This window comes from Nicotiana sylvestris, chromosome 10 (genome assembly GCF_000393655.2).
Source record: "Nicotiana sylvestris chromosome 10, ASM39365v2, whole genome shotgun sequence".
NCBI classification, from domain to species: Eukaryota; Viridiplantae; Streptophyta; class Magnoliopsida; order Solanales; family Solanaceae; genus Nicotiana; species Nicotiana sylvestris.
The window spans coordinates 27,455,917-27,461,916 of NC_091066.1; positions in this window are offsets into that span (position 1 = coordinate 27,455,917).

Genomic DNA, 6,000 nt, shown 5'->3' on the forward strand with positions numbered 1-6,000 from the left:
ACACACGCTAATTGCGACTAAATACGAAACACGTTGTATGAAGAGCTCGTTGCTTATGCAAAGACTATCTTCGCCGAAGCCTCTCCTTAAGTAACTATGAGAAGCTTGAGTTAAGCTCTTTAGAAAATGATGTTAAAATGTATGAAAAGTTTTGTTGAAATTTGAAGAGATTAAGATTATCATTCCTAACAGAAGCTTTAAGAGGGATTACATTACTGAAGTTATGGAAAGTGTTTGTGAGAATTCTTTCATAAGACATTGTAGTTATTATTCAATTCTTTTTTAGGTGGCCCCACAATTAAGCTTGGTGTCACACTTCTTTCTCAAAGTGTGACACCTTACAATCTTTAATGTAAAGGATGATTGCCACATTGGGGGGTTTAAATCTTATCCCACGCTTTAATTAATTACCCAATAATTAATTAATTACCCACATAATTAAGAATTATCTCAAATTACTTAAAATACTACTCACTTTAAACACACCTTATACACCTTACTATCATGGTCACATGTTATCTTGTATGGTACTAGTCCATAAATACGAGGTATTATAGCTTGGACTATATCTTATCTCAAAATGTAAACTTCGATGAAACTCATTTTCTTCGATTTGCTTACCCTCTTACCTTCACGAATTTACTTATCCCTTGTTTGAAATGGCATAATATTTATAATCCCAAAATAATCTCATTTCCGTGCTTACGTCAATTAACTTACGACGAAACTTTAACGTACAAAAACAAATGCGGGATGCAACATCTCATTTCCGAGCTTTCATCAATTTATTTATGGCGTACTTCCACGTACGAAAATATGGGTTATAACATCATTCCCCCCTTTGGAACATTCGTCCTCGAAGTTGACTGATGCACTTATCATTTTCATGACTTATGCCTTCCGAATACTTTAGTACTCTCATTGCCATCTAGGCAATTGTTCTGTGAATAATTCCAAAGGCCAGGGCATTCCCCCCCTTTAGGCGTCTTTCTCACACCATGACTTATGGTCGGAATCCTTCCAATCTCGTAATTGTTGTTACCTTCTATCATGCAGCTTGTACGACTTTGACCTTGTAAGTGCACCTATGCGACTCTTCTCTCCTTTTTCCTCCAGCTTTTGGCCAATCTCTAGGCCTCACTTTGTAAACATATATAGAGCTTGACAAGATGTCTTTGTGGGCATCTATAGGTATACTGAAGTTCTTCGCCCGATACTTTGTTGAACTTACGAATATTGTTATACCTTATTTCATAGATCCGTTTATCCATCCGTATGACTTTACTGCCATAACTCTTACTTTGATTTATCGTTACTGAGGTCTGCTACCAAACTCCAGTTTACTCTCGTTGCTTATCCTATATGTATAAATCTATGTCCTTTAATGCTTCTTCATTACTATTCATATTAAGAATGATGACCTAATTTCACCTCATACTTTGTGACGTTTGTCCATCTATTGTTGATTCACCTTAATGTTGATCTATCATCTATCACTAATAACTTGATCTCTTATGTAACACTGCCGCTAGGGCTCACGTCTCATCATGGAACATTTGAAGTGATTTTCTTGATCCACCTGGGGGCGATACAATACTATACTTCCATAACTGTATTTCATAGCATCCCAATGTGATTTACCTTACGACGGTAGTTTAATCATGTACAATTCATCAAATCATTACTCAATCGAAGGCCCAAACGTCATCCTTTATCTATCACAGTCACACCCTTATTCCACTCTGGATGTTATTAGTCTTAGATTCCTTTGAGTTCATTTCGGCTGTACTGAACTTTCTATAACTTAGGGAAACTATCAGCTCTTTTTTTTCATGGGCTTAATCCCGAGGACTTATCCATTCTCATCACCTTCCCACTTGCCCTTTCTTATACTTCCTCTTGTCTTCCTAAAACTTTGTCGCTTTACCATTCTTTAGCTTGCTACCTACTAATATCTATTTATATTATTCGCAACCTTCCTTCAATCTTGCTTGCACCATATATTTCCTTATGTTATTCTGGAATATCAAGCGAGACATTACATCGTCTCTAACTCTGCTTTACTCTCTTAACTAGACCTCTCGGTACCTAGAAACCATAGGCTGGAAGATATGCCACTTATGACGCCGCTATCGATACTGAATCTCAGTGCTTCTCGCCTTCTGTTCGAAGTATGGACTATTCACAACCTTCTGCATTTGAGTATCTCGTACGTTGTTCACCTTTTCCTTACTTACCTTAAAATATTGCCTCACATTTTTCTATCTCTTTCATAACCAGGTATAATTTACATCCACAACCTGAAGCCCTATTATAATACTTGAACCATACACAATCCGGTGGGAGCTTCATACTAACTTCTTTTGAGGCTGGTACTCTTCAGTTGGATTTATCGTAGAGCCATTATAAAATATGGCTATTGTGCTATCTCTCTTGTACCTCTGCTATTTAAGAGTGATCCTGAGGTCTATAATTTTCTTGGTCCAATAATTAGACCCTGATTTACTTAGTTGATGTAACTCTTTAGTTTCCTCTTCCTTCTAATCAATCTTTATGTAGGCTTAAGTTATCTTCCGATCTGCGGCTCATGGTGTTAGTTATTACTTTAGCCCTTTATGGACGATATGGAATATCCATGATACAATCTTCTAACAATTCAATCCTTTGTCTATGATCTGGGCTCAATTCTTTCTTTTAACTTATATCGGAATCTTCTACGGCTGTATGATTGTCAACATATGTGCTGCTGCATGGATAATACTCCGAAATCTTAAGTGCGTTCATAACATACTAACTCTGGATCATTGATAGAATAATTCTTTTCGTTCCTTCTCAGCTTTCCTTAAATGTAAGCAATTGCTTTTCCTGGTTTTCCCGCTCCTTGTTGCGTGCATACTCAGCTTACCTTAGTGCCCACACATATTGGAATTCCATACAACTCATATGATCTTGAATATCACTTCTGATTTTACTCCCCGTTCATTAGCCACGGTAGGTGCCACTTTCATACGGGGTGCATGCAATGTTGTTGTGAGATTGTTATTATAAGACTATTCTCTCGTTGGGTCACTGAGCTTAGGTTGAAGCCTTCTTCCTTACTTCCTCAGTTAGTCTTTCATTGTAGTACTTAGGGAGGACCCTTTGACTCTTGTAAAGCTGTGAGCTTATTACAGACATTTTGATGTCCTTCCTTGCCTATAATTATCCGTAGTTACTTACCTCCATGCCCTTGTGACTATAGGGTTGCTTCTGAACTGATATTTTGACTGTCTTTCTAGTGACACTCCCTTTTATTCTCGTAACTTTCATACGGTACCTTAACTACCCGACTCCTATCTAAATATATCTCAAGTATTATAATGACATTACTGTGAGGCTGAATTCTACATGTTGGTGTTCACTATGTTTATCTTGCGTGATCTGCTGATTTTTCTGTAACCTCTTGTCTGGTCATGACTAGGCTCTTCCTGAATTAACTACTAACTACTCGTTGGCTCTTTCTCATATCAATATTCTGTGTAATCTTTCTTGGTTTATTTCCTTTGTCTTAACTTAAGTCTCGCACTGGCTCCTTATCTATCAATAACATCTCGGGCAGGGACCCTTACTTCCTTCTTGATGTTACGTTTGCATAATGTTCTGGAATCGTAGCATATCTGTAGGCTTCGAATAAGTGCAATCTCATCCCTTTTTTATTTTTTTCGCATTCTTCCTTTACCATTCCATAATTACTAGAACCACTTAATTCTGACTTAATACCACATTACTCCATATTTCCCCCTTTAGGGGTACTCTAAAATTTAGCGCTATGACGATCTACCTATAGATGTTTTAGCTCTTCATCTTTGGCGTCTTTTCACATCATCGATGACTCTTACTTGCCTTGCAATAATTCTTCTGTACCAAGGATAACAAAATTCCTTACTCACGATGGTGACACCTAGTATAGCTGGCACACACAGTTCCTTAAGCTTAACTTTGCTCACATTGCTTGCTTTAAGGAATCGTTTTCTTGAAGACCTTTAAAGCGTATTCTTCTGTCTTCCATTCTATTATTGTCAGAACACAATCTCTGAAGTTTTCATGATGCCAACTATTATCAAATCGCTCAGTCCCTAATTTATGTTTAGTTCATCTTGTTCACCAGTCTACACTGATTTCTATTACTCTAGGGTCTAACTTTTCCTTCTGGTAATCACGTTAGAGTCACGAAATTATTTCTTGAAATGAGGATATGACTTTATGGCCTATACTCTTTTGTTGTCTCAAGGCCTTTCACCTTTCGTCTTTTCCTTCCCTTGACTATAGACTCTGTAATGATGTCATTTCATTTTTTTATCTAACGTTGTTATCCATGTATCACATCTTACTCATAATGCTTCACTAACTCTCTTGTTATTTCCCTGCTAACATCTATGTCTATTACTTTATTCTGAAAACTTCAACAAGACGTTCTCTTGCTTTTAGCTCCCCTTACTCCATCCACTAGATCTTCGGGTTGCCTATCTTTATAAAAAAAATTAACACTCTAGTATTCATATTTAGCTGTATTGTTCTAGGGTGCACCATCTAGGTGTCTCACAAGGAGATCTACTAACACATTTGCAATATCCTTCGAAAATGTTAACTAACGCCAAACAATCCATCCATCCAGTCAGATCCTGATATCCCGTCCTTCTCTTAAACTATATCTGTTAGCTCCTACAAGGCATAACTGAGATGGGTGTGGCCAGTTGTACATGCATCTGTTACAGTTGAAGGTAACTCAAAATGCTTATATAATTGTAGATAATGGTCATCTTCACTAACTGAGTACCTCGTACCCTTCATCACCTTGCTTTTTTCCCTTGTTGAAACTTGTACCTTCTGGTTCTCTCGTTCCTTTTTACCATATGGATGGATAGATATCCATCATTAGGGCTCCTTATCAAGAAGCTTACACGTCTTAGTTTACACATGTTCTGTTGAAGACCTCACATTTGTTCATCATAAATATCATAAAAATTTGAGTTCCTCTGACTCAACTCTTTCCATAGCCACATTCAATCTCTTACCAACTATCTTTCTAGATGTAGGCATCGTCGTATTATGAATAAGATGGAGTTTTGAAAATTGAGTTCTTACAGTTGAGCTCTACCACACGATCTAGAGTAAGAAGAAAGAATGACAATCTTAAATGCCCTGTAGCCTTCTGCTTATAAGTGTGGTGCACGACACACCCATAAACAAGACTCTACTAGACACGACTTGTAGATTCCTTAGGATAGAACTGCTCTGATACCACTTTTATCACGACCCAAACCGATGGGCCACGATGGGCACCCGGTACCTTACTGAACCGAGTACCGACATAACGTATCTTTTCGTATCATGCGATATAGGTAAATGAGATGGAAAGGGTATCGTAGGATAACCAAAATAAAAAATGTAATACCATCTTATACATAACACATATGGGCCTATAAGACCAAAATGATCACTCGTATACTAAACAAAGGCCGACAAGGCCATACAAACTTTCACATACATGACATCTGCCTACAAGCCTCTAAGAATACATAATATCATAAAGGTCGGGACAGGGTCCCACCATTCCAATCAATACATGTACAAATCATATTGACTAAAGAAGCAACTTCGGAGCAAATGGAGCGCACCAACACCTTTTGCTGAGCTGATAGCCTACTTGAAGGGTTCTCATCCTATCTATCGGGACCTGCGGGCATGAAACGCAGCGTCCCCAGGCAAAAGGGACGTCAATACGAATAATGTACCGAGTATGTAAAACACATAAATAAGTATATAAAAGACATGGAAGAACATGGAGTAAATGACTCAACCTATAACTCTGGATAATTCTGTAAATCATGAAATACTTATAGTGTCATGCACATGCGTATGAATGTCATGTCGTGCATAGGTACATGTGTTTGTAACATCATTCAGCCTTTGAGGGCATTCCATCATATCAACTCGGCCGTTGTGGGTAAAATCATCAAC